The following is a 15,008-nucleotide window of genomic DNA, read 5'->3' as shown; positions in this document are numbered from 1 at the left end:
GGTTGAATACTTAGACTCAAGACACTTCAGCTTTTCATTTTTAATTCATTCGTAAGAAATTTTAAAAACGTAATTCCACTTTGACATTATGGGGTATTGTGTAGGCCAGTGACACTAAACCTCAACTTAATCCATTTAAAATGCAGGCTGTACCACAACAAAATGTTGAAAAAGTCAAGGGGTGTGAATACTTTCTGAAGGCACTGTATCTGTAGATGCAAGGACAGCAAGTTATATGACTCTATTCCATTTCAATCTCCATGTTCTTTAGGTGGTAAACGTTCTGCCCGAGGGGGAGGAGTCCAGAATGAGAGTTGAGGGGTGAGAGGAGGCTGAGAGGGGCACAAGGCGAGCCATCCTCGGGGAATGCAGGACCAACCAAGAGGAGCACCCACAGCAGTACTCCATCCAGAAGTAGGTGGAGACGTATGGATCTCTTGCTTCATCACCTCCCAGGCTAATGGTTGTCGTATGAGCTTGAAACTTTCGTGCTCACGCCAAACTTTTTATTGTTCATCGCTTTGTAAAACAATAATCTTATTATATGGACCATCAGTGAGACAGTGATTAACTCTACCCCCACTGATGTTCTCCATAGGCCAGCCTATTACGCAGACTCTGACGGATGGGTCCGAGGGGGGAGAGGGGGGGAGAAGAGCATAGAGAAACAGATACTACAGGTAGCTTCAACCTGAGGGGCAAGAGAGAATATGAACACCACAGTGGAATGTGAGTGCTTATCAATCTTGCAAAAGAGATTTGTACACTTGGTGTACAAGTCATGTGTCATCCCTGTTTACCACATGGTAAATGTAAAGTTGTTTTCCTGTCTTTCAGAGGCATCTCCTGTGAGAAGAAGAGGTAGGGCCCGTGGACCCTTGAACTGGGGCTCTGTTCAATACCCTGTAGCCATGGGGTGAGTACCACATGGAGATAAGTTAAAAAAGTAAACGTGTTTTTTATTATTTTTTATCATAAGTCCTAGTGATGTGATGGATGGTTTAGCATGGTTATGGTCTCCTGCGGGCAGCCAACAGCCAGTGGAGGTGGAGAATCAGTGAGTCACCACACACACACACACACACACACACACACACACACACACACACACACACACACACACACACACACACACACACACAAGAGATAGATGGGAGTACAACACACGCACACACCACAGCACAACACTTTTTGGAAGTAATAACATTGATTGATACTGGGAAGATGCAAAGTGCAACAGGTGTATAATTATATTTTTAGTAGTGGTAATGTGTTTGTATTATATATCCCTCCCATTCATCACAGACCATCAGAGGTGGAGGGGGAGGTGGTGGTCCAGGTTGCCATGGAGATATGTCTGGACAAGTGGAAGCCATGCAGGAGCTGAGGCGCAGTTTAACCTCCATAAGCCAGACAACATGATGCCCTCTAAGGACATGGTCCAAACGCATTGAGGTGAGTGACCCCTTCCGATTATAGCAGGACCATCACATCACTAGGACTTGATCTTTGGCAGGACCCATACATGGGTAAACAATTTGGCATGTAGTTGTGTTAAAGTTGATGTGTTTCTATTCATGTTCGTATCTGGTAATTCATCCACTAGAACGGGAAGGGGGAGTCTGTGGAGGAAGAGGACAGCCACTTCTCCAGTCTGCACAGGTCTGCAAATGACATCACTTCCCGTCTGGTAGCCTGTAGCTCCCCAGTCTTTTGTATTTTTGTCCCCTCCCTCGAGGAAGGAGGGGACAAGGCAGTTGGGAGAGAAGGGGGAACGACTAGTTTCCCTGAGAGAGCAGAGAACACTCAGAGGGTAGGTATCCTCTCCTTTACATGATGCTGGAAACCAACTACATTAGGGTAGAGGGTTTTTATATTTCTTTTATAGAGAGCACAGCAGTTTTATTTTTATGTGAACATGGCTGGTAAAGTTTTTTTTACAATAAAAAAATACATATATTAAATGAAATACAGTCAAGACAATAACGATAATGACAAGACAACCATAAAAAAATCTGACCATATTGTGAGGTGAAGAAACAAAATCGGTATTAGAATCCTATCCTATCCCTAACACCACTTTTGTTCATATGTCCTATTGTACTTCTATCCAGGCTTATGTCCTAGCCTCCTGTTTACATTTGCCTCCTGGTGAAATGGGTTGCACTTTAACTCTTATTTAAGCACTGTCGGTGTTTTTTTTCTATTTTATAAGACTGGTTCTTGTGTACATTTTGGTGTTATTTCTCCTCCCGGCTTGTGTTATGATAGAAGTACTGTAGAGGCAATGTTCAGTTCAGAGGAGGCTGGTGAAAGGAGTTATAGGAAGATAGGCTATTGTAATGGCTGGAATGGAATAAATGAAACGTGGTTTCCATATGTTTGGTGTGTTTGATACTGTTCCATTTATTCCATTCCAGCCTTTACAATGAGCCCATCCTCTGATAGATCATCCCACCAGCCTCCTCTGGTTCAATTAGACCTTTGACAACAAATGCACTGTTGAACATGATGGCTTGTCTCGTCTTACTTTGTTCCCTATGAAGGACATGACAGACCAATCACTTACATCAGCCTTGCATAGCGGCTGCGCAGCCTCAGACCACAGAATATTGGCAGTAATTTCGGATAATTTCCCAATGATTCTACATGTTGAATGGCCACTGTTCAAGTGATCTTACTGCGCACAGCTGACGTTCGTGTTGGTCTGTTTTGTCATTTACACACTTGAGTCTTACCAGTTACAGTTAGGGGTGTTCTACATTATGTCCATCGGTGGTGACTTCATAGATGTACAGCTGCAGACTCTGAACATTCAGACCACTCACCACAGTACACACTAGGGCTACGTTTACACGGGCAGCCTAATTCTGATCTTTTGCCCACTTATTGGTCTGTTGACCAATCAGATCTGATATTTTGGCAATAATTGGGTCAAAAAATTGATTGGGCTGCCTGTGTAGACAGCCTAAGAACATGAAATATGTACTCTCCTGTGATCAGCAACCACTATCCAGTTTATGTTCTCCGTTGTGCTAACCTAGCACAATTAAGTAAGTTTACAAGATTAAAAGAACAAAGCTCGGAAAATCGTGATTAGTGAATGGTGCTAGCGAGGGGTGTCCATGAACAGAAAATTCAACTGGTTCTTGTGTAGCACATGCACGGGTTGTCGCCATACTTCTATAAATGACAAATGTCCAAGTCTGGCCTCAAGTAAATACAGTGCCTTCAGAAAGTATTCACACCCCTTGACTTTATTCACATAAATAAATAAACAGAATAGAGATAAGCACAGGCAAAATCCAAGAGTATAACCGAGATCAGTTTCTTTCCAACAGACACTGAGAGACACATTTACCTTTCAGCAAGACAGTAACCTGAAACATAAGGCCAAATATAAACTAGAGATGCTTACCAAGATGACATTGAATGTTCCTGAGTGGCCTAGTTACAGTTCTTAAATCAGCATGAAAATCTATGGCAAGATCTGAAAATGTCTGTCTAGCAATGACCAACAACCAACTTGACAGAGCTTGAAGATTTTTTTAAAGAATAATGCAAATATTGTACAGTCCAGGTAAGCTCTTAGAGACTTACGCAGAAAGACACAGCTGTAATCGCTGCCAAAGGTGCTTCTACAAAGTATTGATTCAGGGGTGTGAATACTTATGTAAATTAGATTTTTCTGTATTTCATATTCAATACATTTGTAAACATTTCTAAAAACATATTTTCGCTTTGTCATTATGGGGTATTGTGTGTAGATGGGTGAGGAAAAAAATCTATTTAATCCATTTTGAATTCAGGCTGTAACACAACAAAATGTGGAAGAAGTCAAGGGGTGTGAATACTTTATGAAGGCACTGTACATCTGAAATAGCACTCTATTCCCACTACTTATGGTCAGGACTAGTAGTGCACTATACAGGTAATAAAGTGTCATTTTAAGACAGACACACCCTTTACGTTATACTTTAGTTCCATGATATAAACAGTGAAATATATAAAATAAGTGCCTAGCTTGTGACAACAAGGGTTGGGAAATGAATTCCACATATTTTACATATTAATCATATCTGATAAGTCGTTCTTCCAATTCACAGTTTGAGACATCAGATTTCCATATTAACCTCTTCCCTTAAACTATTCACTGGACTGGTTTGGTCAAGTAAAATAAACCCAGACCCGCTTTTAAGAAGTGAAAACATAACCTCCATTTGCAGCAGCTGTAGGTAGACTGGACTCTTATAGAATTCCTTTACAATTCCGGAACCACAGGCTAAGCGCCATAGAGGAGCGCTAGCTTTGTCTATGGAGTGACTGAAGGGACAAAATGCACACAGTTACACTCAGGAAGAGAGACATACGGGACATACGGATAATACACCGCAAAACCTCAATAATACTACATTGGGTGTTTCTCAATATGCATACTACTGTACTGCAATACATTTGAGGAGCACTCGCACTCCCCTTACTGTATTACCTCAAGCTTCACTTCCCCATTCACTGAACCTTCTTCCAGCCAAGACAATGGCAAAAATAAACAAAACAAGATATACACAAAGCAAATGGTTTACTTCATAATTATCAGCTAGACATATGAATTGTAATAATCTAGCTAGCCAGCTAGTTAAACAGGTAAAATGACCTAAAACTAATGTTATGCAAGGTAGATATACATTTTTTTGTGGGTAGCTACCATTTTTTTGTGGCTAGATAGCTAGCCAATTAGTCCTATTGACTTAATACTATGGACTTACAGTACCCATTCACTGAACCATCTTCCAGCCAGGACAACAATAGCAATAGAGACGAAACAAGATACACAGAAAACAAACATTTTACTTCATAACTATCAGTTAGCTATATGTGAATCGTTAAAAATAATGTGGCTAACCAGATAGTTTAACAGGAAAAAACACTTAAAACTAATGTTATTCAAGATAGATGTCTTCGTGGGTAGCTAGCTAACAATTTTTTGTGGCTATCTGGCTAGCTAACAGTATTAGTAATTAGCCAGTTAGCCCAACTGACTTATTATGGGCTTGCGATCTACAGTACGTAGGCAGGTAAACATGCCAAAATTAACACAACATGTATTTATTAATGTATGAGGTGTGAATAGGCAACATGTGAATAGGCAACATTTTATTTTGAAGTCGGAGTGTATTTTCTCTCACTTTAGCTCAAATAATGGTGTCACGTCCTGACCAGTATAGGGGTTATTTGTAGGTTGGTCAGGACGTGGCAGAGGGTATTTGTTTTATGTGGTTCGGGGGTTATGTGTATTGTAGAGGGGTGTTTTATTTATGTATTCCGGGGTTTTGGTGTATGTTCTGGTTTTTGTATTCTAGGTTGGTTTTCTAGTTTGTTCATTTCTGTGTGGTCTGTGTGGCTCCCGATCAGGAACAGCTGTACGTCATTGTTCCTGATTGGGAGTCATATATTAGTTGCGTGTTTTCACCTGGGGATTTGTGGGTAGTTGATTTTGCACTGCTAGTATTCAGCCTGTAAAACTGTCGGTTTGTCGTTCTTTGTTTTCTTGTTTTCCGTGTTCACATTTATTTAATAAATTATAATGATGAGCACGTAACCCGCTGCGCCTTGGTCCTCTCTCCTACGACAGCCATTACAAATGGCCACCATTTGATTTCAAGAAATGTTGCATAATTTTTTATGTGGTTGCGTTATATTTCTTTGCATACTTTCAGTTGAAGCTTGCATCAATGCATGCTTAAAATATGTACAAATGGAGTGCACTTTTGAGAAGTGCCCTCCGTCGCTCTGTTTTGCATACTTAGATTTGGACTCATACTCCGACCCTACCATGCTCCAATTTGCGTGCTCGGAGCACGGTAGTATACATTTTGAGAAACACCAAATGTCTTCTTTTCAATAAAGACCCCAAAGAGGTATTATGTGATTTCCCCTTGTAGAACAATGATTCACAAACAGCCAATAACAGGTTGCCGGTGTCTGGAAAGCAATGAGACACAGTGTGAGAAGTAATGTCAAAAGAAGCTATAGCCAGTCGTACCCCTGAATCATCCATTCCAATAGGACATGCAGGCATAGAACATGCAGGCATAGGGAACCATAGGGAGCGTAAAGAGCTGGAGAGTGTTCAAGTATTTGAGCTTGAGTGTTGAAGGGAGTTTGAAAGTGTTAAAGCCTACTGTAGCAGTAGTACAAATAAAGATAGGTGTTTTCTTAAGTGATTGTAAAAACCCAGTCACCTTGGTGTGTGGGGGACCTACAAAGTAGGAGAGAGTGAGGTTGAGCCCAGAGAAAGGGGTTGAGGAGGGGCTAGGTGGGCTTGCCTTCTAAGGGGCCTGCAGCATGTAAGGCACTTTGACTGCTAATATGCCTTCAAGAAGCTTTCCTTATGAAACAGCCTACAAGGCAGCATCCTGACTTGTCAGCCTCTAAGGCTGCTATTGAATCTGATCAAGCTCTGATGCTGAAAGCTAATCTGATCAGCCTGTCAGGAATGGAGCTCTGTAAATGTAAATATTATCCATTAAACATGAAGTGTCCCTTATAATTATACACATATCAGTTATGCAAGCTAACAACCAGCATAGCTAACTAGCTAGCTAACTAGCTAACAAGACAACCTAGCTAACTAGCTAGCTAGCTTACAAGACAACCTAGCTAAGTGAGCTTGCTAAGCAGCCGCGTGAGCAAGCTAGCTAACAAACACAAAACATTTGCTTATCTACAACAAATCAGTCTGATATATCAGTGATAAAATATATCAGTATAAAGTTGCCTTAATTTTGAAAGAAGTAAGTTATATTACCTTTTTTCCTCTAGACTTCAGCTTTCTGTCTCTGTTTGAATTTGTCTCGACGGCTTGATGTTCCTTGCATGCAATTGTCTCTGGTCTCGGGGGCGGAATGCAGCCTGTGAGACAAGGCTGCCTGACAGGTGCTGTTCAGGGCTTAAATGCCCCACGAGGTCACTGCTCACTGTAGAGTCCCCGGCCAGGATACATGGGAAAAGGCCTATCCATGAAGGAGATGACTAAGCCTGGGAAGGTACCCCAATGAACTCTGCATCCTTGCATGACTCTAGCTGTAACTACCTCCACTAGGCTACACACATTCAGACACATTGACATATTAAAAAGAAAGGAGGAACAAGGCACTCTTCATATAATTAAAATGGCTTCATTTATATGGCATGTTCAATAGAACAAAGATTTAAAAACGCTTATGTGTTTCGTCTCAGCCTGCTCTCATAGACTAAACGTAACATAGCGAAAGTAAATCCGGGTCACAAAAATGAGTGTGATATGTTACGTTTAGTATGGTTATATAATAAGAAAGACAAGCATTTTAGCTAATTACCAACTTTGCAACGACTTACTACTTTTTTGCTACTTTGGAACTACTTAGCATGTTAGCTAACCCTTCCCCTAACTGTAACTCTTTAACCTAACTCCTGACCTTAACCCTAACTCCTAACCACTAGCCTAGCAATCCATAACATATCATACCAATTGTAATTTGTAACATATCATAAGAAATGGATGATGGACATCCACAAATTAATACATACCATACGTAACATTTATTAATTTCAGTGTCCCAGATTAGAATTTACTATGTTACGTCTACCCCTGAGTCCAGGTCGCAGTGGCTAATAAAGTCATGCTTGTTCCTTGTGGGCTATGCATTGCATTGTGCACTGTGCCCTCTCCTTCGAGAACATATTCACTATTGTTCCCCTCAGTGACTGGCCAGACCAGTTCCTTGTTGCCTTTGAATATGTGACAAGTATTTCCTTTAAAAATCCTTCCCATCAAAGTCAGTGGGATGGTCACATGCACATTACTGTTATAATGAGTGAAAGGAAAACATCTAAAGTGGATAAAGTGTAAGCTTAATTCGCCGAGACCGCCCTAGTTGCTGCATTATGATAAAATATGTAATGTAATACCTGTAGGCTAATGTGAGCTAACTCTCCATTCACTCAATCCCAGTCCTGCCATGTCAACAAAGTCATGAATTGATTTTGTGAAGCTTTCCGATGAATGGTGTTGTGAAAGAGTGTAACACAATCCTCTAGCCTGCCTTGCTTCACACTAATGACTCTTTTCATTCAACTCTTTTCATTCACACTTATAAGAGAAAGGATCAAATGGGGTGATGTATTCACCAAAGTCCACATAAAAAAAGCACGGCATTGAAAAGTGCAGCAAGGCATCCGTCATGGCAGTGAAGTCATGCACCTGAAATAAATAGTCACAATAACATCAGAGAAGATGTTAATGCACAAACAAAACTGGGAAAGGAAAGGTTCTCTATCTTACTCTAGAGAGAATTTAACCATATCGTAGTAGAAGTTGTTGCATGCTGATCTGCATTGGATGAATGAATGATTGCAAGTCTTGCATATGGGTTTCTTACATACAAGGCATACCGATGCCATTCAAGGCAGCCAGTTGTAATTATGCAGTTATTGCAGTATATATATTTTTTGACTTCTTTAACAGTATTGGACAGTGTTATCTAATTTCAGCTGTGACTCCAATTCAGTGACAACCAGACCAGCTCCTTGTTGCAAGTGTTTCCTTTGATTTGAAACATAGAATTGTTTTTTATCTGCTTTATATTTCTTGTTGGAAACCAGCAGTGGGGTTTCTTTTGTTCCTAGCTGTCCACAATGATCTTTGTTCAACGTAGCACCCTGGGCCTGTAAGGTCTTGTTTGTCTGCGTTGTGTATTATTTAAATGGAGACTCTTTCTGAAAGTTATTTTCTGCCTCGGTGATCGTCTTCCACCCCCGTGATGGCCTGTAATCCCGTAAACCACTCTTAAGGCTCTCACAAATAATCACCACTATTCATCAAAATACCCACACACAGAGAGAGAGCGAAAGAGAGAGTGTACACACGTTTACACACTGAAGCATAGATTTTTCTCCTTTGTTGTGGAGTTCTATGAAAGATGACGGTCACTCTCAAGAGGGAGGTTGGTTTTGTCAAGCATATTGTAAAGTACATCACAATGGTGTGTGTTGAGAGATGATTTTGCATTTGTTCAACCACAAACGTGACACCATTCTTCCACGAGAAAATTCCACCATTGGGTGTTTTGTTGATGGTGTTGGAAAACGCTGTCTCAGGTGCCTCTCCAGAATCTCCAATAAGTGTTCAAGTTGGTTTGAGATCTGGTGACTGACGTGCACACGCGTGCGGCACACACACACACACACACACACACACACACACACACACACACACACACACACACACACACACACACACACACACACACACACACACACACACACACACACACACACACCCTATGCTCCTTTGAGACCCCTCTTTCAAAGTCACTGAGATCTCTTCTTCCAGCCATGGTAGCCAAAATAATGGGCAACTGGGCATTTTTATACATGACTCTAAGGACGACCAACTGAAGCATTCAATGAAAAGAACATCCTCTCTACAATCAATCATGGGTTTAATGCTGTGGGGTTGCTTTGCTGCCTCTGGTACTGGGGGCCTTGAGCATGTGCAAGGGATCATGAAATCAGCAGATTATCAAGGTGTTTTGGAGTCCAATGTTCAACCCAGTGTCCAAAAACTGGGTCTCCCTGGAATGGTTCAAAGAAGAAACGTTGGACTGTTCTGGAGTGGCCAGCGAATAGTCCATATCTGAATCACATCCAAAACCTATAGCTTGATCTGACAACAGCAGTTGGTGGAGGGCACCCCTCAAACATTGACGAATTAGAGAAGCTTGCTGCTAAAGAGTGGGACAAATTGCCAGTAGAAAGGTGCAGTAAGCTCCTTGTTGGCTACAAGAAGCATTTTTCTGCATTTACTAGCTCCAGGGTGCCAATCATTTTCCTAATGCCTTTAGTATTTATTTTCTAAATTAAAATTCTAAAATTAAGTTTACAAAAATAAAATTTGTTCTACAATGTTAAATCTGTTTTCCTCTAAAGGGGCAATATGCAGTTGCTGCATACATGTTTGGACTTATTTATTCTTGAAGAATATAACGTATACTGTAAATGCCTCATAAGCTTAGTTCAACTGTCGTACCCCATCAAAACCCAAAATATAAGCTTGTTTTACTCCAATTAACAGAGTAAATGTAAACAAACCCTATATAGCCTCAAAACATGGTTAAAACAGTAATTGTGATATCATGGATGGTCACTTGGTCAGTCCTTGCATCCATAGCTCTGTCTATGAATTTGAGAGAGGCTACATTTCTCTACCCCATCCCTCAGCTTTTTACTGAAACAGGAGCTTTGTTATTGTTTCAACTGCTGATTGCTGCTTTATTTGGAAGTGCAACATTTTATTCTGTGTATCTCCGGAAGCACACAATATCATCGATCCCCAAAAGAATAATAGTACATGCTCAGCGCTTCGAGAAATGGACTGAGTCTCGGTAGAGAGAAATAGAGAGAGCATATTGAGAGAGAAAGACTTAATGCATTTAGAGTGTTAAGTACCACAATAAGAAATCAAAAACCATCGCTCAACAGAAAAAAGGAACTGATAAATAAGTCACTGACAACCAAAATGAAACAGGTGGGGTTTTAAAATGGTTCCTGAAAGGCATCCATGGGGTTCCTACTGACTGGGTGCTGACCAAGCAAACTCCAGTTGGGTCTTAACACCCACCATGAACGCCCACTAGAGTTGAATGATATCAGACAAAAGGAAAAGAAAACCTCCACCAAATTAGGTTAGGGAGTCAAACCAAATATGGAACAAACCAAACAGGGGAGACGCAACATAAAAGGCATTGTTAACAATTTAAAGAGGAAAAGCTAAACAGCCATGTAGCTCATCCAACATCTCTCATGCCACTGGAGCATTGGCTCTACAACTCTTAAATATCACCTGTGCCAGCACAGGTGACACCAGGTGCTGCACTCTGGAGGCCCACTACTCTGCCTTAGAAACAGGGACCAGAATGACTCTCACGTTCATAAATCACATTGCAAAAGACAGAATCCACTATCACTACTGTCAGAACATCAATCCGCTTCATAACACTCAAATCTGCCCATGTCCATTGCAACAAATTGGCCTGAGCTTCTTTTGGAGGGTGAAAAGCAGGGAGTTGACAGTATATTGGATTTTCAATAGGACTGTACTTCAGTATAGGGTTATTAGATAAAGACTAGCTTATGGCATCCATAGGGCTTCCATAGTCATATATCATATAAACGTATGGATATCGACTGATCTCTCCTGGAAGAAGAAGGGCGGGGGTGTATGTTTCATGATTAACTACTCATGGTGTGATTGTGATAACATACAGAAACTCAAGTCCTTTTGTTCACCCAACCTAGAATGCCTCACAATCAAATGCCGATCGTATGACCTCCCAAGAGAATTCTCTTTGGTTATAGTCACAGCCGTGTATATTCCCCCTCAAGCTGATACAATGACGGACCTCAAAGAACTACACTGGAAACCACATATCCTGAGGGCACATTTATTGTAGCTGGATATTTTAACAAAGATAATCTGAGGAAAAGGTTACCGAAAATCTACCACCACATTGACTGTAGGACTCACTGAGAAAACATTGGACCACTACTACTCAAATTTTCGAGATGCCTACAAGGCCCTCCCCCGCCCTCCCTTCGGCAAATCTGATCACAACTCCATTTTGCTCCTCCCTTCCTATAGGCAGAAACTCAAAACAGGATGTACCCGTGCTACAGACTATTCAATGCTGGTCTGACCAATCGGAATCCATGCTTCAAGATTGTTTTGATCATGCAGACTGGGATATGTTCCGGGTAGCCTCTGTAAATAATATCACCGAATACACAGATACGGTGACTGTGTTTATCAGGAAATGTATAGGAGATGTTGTACCCACTGTGACTATTAAAACCTACCCAAACCAGAAACTGTGAATAGATGGCAACATTCGCGCAAAACTGGATGCGCAAAACACTGCATTTAACCATGGCAAAGTGACTGAGAATAAAAACGATGTAGTTTTTACCTCCGTAAGGCAGTCAAAGAGGCAAAAAGTCAGTATAGAGACAAAGTGGAGTCGCAATTCAATGGCTCAGACACGAGATGTATGTGGCAGGGTCTCCAGATAATCACGGACTACAAAGGGAAAACCAGCCATGTCGAAGTCACCAACGTCTTGCTCCCGGGTAAGATAAACACCTTTTTCACCCACTTTGAGGATAAATAACACAGTTCCACCGACGCGGCCAGCTACCAAGGACTGTGGGCTCATTCTCTGTGGCTGACGTGAGTCAGACATTTAAGTGTGTTAATCCTCGCAAGGCTGCCGGCCCAGACATCATCCCTAGCCGCGTCCTCAGAGCATGCGCAGACCAGCTGGCTGGAGTGTTTACGGACATATTCAATCTCTCCCTATCCCAGTCTGCTGTCCCCACATGCTTCAAGATGTTCACCATTGTTCCTGTATCCAAGAAAGCAAAGGTAACTGAACTAAATGACTATCGTCCCGTAGCACTCACTTCTGTCATCATGAAGTGCTTTGCGAGACTAGTCAAGGATCATATCACCTCTACCTTACTTGACCCCTATGCCCACTTAAATTTGCTTGCTGCTACAATAGATCCACAGACGATCCAATCGCCATCGCACTGCACACTACCCTATCCCATCTGGACAAGAGGAATACTGTCACGTCCTGACCAGTATAGGGGTTCTTTGTTATTGTAGTTTGGTCAGGACGTGGCAGAGGGTATTTTGTTTATGTGGTTCGGGGTGGTGGTTTATTTAGTAGGGTGTTTGTTTAGTTAGTTTCCAGGTTTTGGGATATGTTCTATGTTTTGTATTTCTATGTTCTTTCTAGGTCTTTGTATTTCTATGTCTAGGTTTTGGGTGTTGGACTCTCAATTGGAGGCAGGTGTTTTTAGTTGCCTCTGATTGAGAGTCCTATATATAGGTATGTGTTTTGTTTGTAGTTTGTGGGAGATTGTTCCGTGTATAGTGTCAAGCCTTACAGGACTGTTTATCGTCAGTGTGTTTCTTTTTGTATACGTGTTTATTTTGGGTTTTCCTTCTTTCCTTATAATAAAGAAGATGAGTTAACATTTCCCTGCTGCGTTTTGGTCTCATCACTACGACAACCGTGACAAATACCTATGTAAGAATGCTGTTCATTGACTATAGCTCAGCAATCAACATCATAGTACCCTCCAAGCTCATCATCAAGCTCGGGGCCCTGGGTCTGAACCCCACCCTGTGCAGTTGGGTCCTGGACTTCCTGACGTGCCGCCCCCAGGTGGTGAAGGTAGGAAACAACACCTCCACTTCACTGATCCTCAACACAGGGGCCCCACAAGGGTGCATGCTCAGTCCCCTCCTGTACTCCTTGTTCACCCATGACTGCCTGGCCATGCACGCCTCCAACTCATTAATCAAGTTTGCAGACGGCACAACAGTAGTAGGCCTGATTACCAACAATGACGAGACAGCCTACATGGAGGAGGTGAGGGCCCTGGGAGTGTGGTGCCAGGAAAATAACCTCTCACTGAACGTCAACAAAACAAAGGAGCTGATCGTGGACTTCAGGAAACAGCAGAGGGAGCACCCCCCTTTCCACATCGACGAGACCGCAGTGAAGAAGGTGGAAAGCTTGGCGTACACGTCACTGACAAACTGAAATGGTCCACCCACACAGACAGTGGGGTGAAGAAGGTGCAACAGCGCCTCTTCAACCTCAGGAGGCTGAAGAAATGTGTCTAGGCACCTAAAACCCTCAGAAACATTTACAGATGCACAATTGAGAGCATCCTATCAGGCTGTATCACCTCTCCAGAGGGTGGTGCGGACTGCCCAATGCATCACCGGGGGCTAAAAAGATCATCAAGGACAACAACCACCCGAGCCACTGCCTGTTCACCCCACTATCATCCAGAAGGCGAGGTCAGCACAGGTGCATCAAAGCTGGGACCGAGAGACTGAAAAACAGCTTCTATTTCAAGGCCATCAGACTGTTAAATAGCCATCGCTAGCACATTAGACGCTACTGCCCTATATACATAGACCTGAAATCACTGGCCACTTTAGTAATGGAACACAAGTCACTTTAATAATGTTTAGATATTTTGCATTACTCATCTCATGTGTACACTGTATCCTGTTCTTTTCTACTGTATTTTCGTCTATGCCGCTCCGACATTGCTCATCCAAAAATGTATATATTCTTTGTTACTTACTTTAGATTTGTGTGTATTGTGTGTATTGTTGTGAAATTGTTAGATATTACTTGTTAGATATTACTGCACTGTTGGAGCTAGAAACACAAGCATTTCGCTACACCCACAATAACATCTGCTAAACATGTGTATGTGACCATTAAAATTTGATTTGATCTCACTATGTTGACCGATAATTGACATCAGCTGAGAATTTGTGATTGTTATTGTTGGTGGTAAATTGCTTTTAATTCGTATCTATTGATTGATGTTCTCTATACCGTGGCAAAATATAAATACATTTTCATGTCATTGTATAAAATGCAAGAATTCAAATCAAGCAGGTGCTATATTGCCATACTTGTCTCTATGAATACAGAAGTATTGACATGTGTCCTGGTTAGGAGCACACCAGCCACACGAGCTGACACTAATGTGTTTAGATCACCACTGGGCCCACCATAACATCCCAGCTAAAATGAATTGATTAAGACGGGCATTGAGACAGAGCTTCTTTAAGGTACCCACATTGACCTGTGCTGTCAATACATTCATACCATATCAATACGAAACCTGCGGCATTATTTAATACTCTACTTGTGTAATGCGGTGTGAACCATGTGGGGTGTGATCATATCTATGTTCTGGAGATATTGGAAAAGTGTACTCAAACTGCGCTCTAGGCTATTTATTTTTTTCCCTTTAATCTTGACTGTCGAAGATCAACAACCCTCATTTGAAAGCGAGTCAACATTGCAGCGCAATATGATGTATTCAGCAATCAAATGTATGATGGCGTAATGTACAGTAGTTTGATTTGC

This window comes from Salmo salar, chromosome ssa15, assembly GCF_905237065.1.
Source record: "Salmo salar chromosome ssa15, Ssal_v3.1, whole genome shotgun sequence".
NCBI classification, from domain to species: Eukaryota; Metazoa; Chordata; class Actinopteri; order Salmoniformes; family Salmonidae; genus Salmo; species Salmo salar.
The sequence above is the reverse complement of the archived record's forward strand: the minus strand, read 5'-3'. Positions refer to the sequence as shown.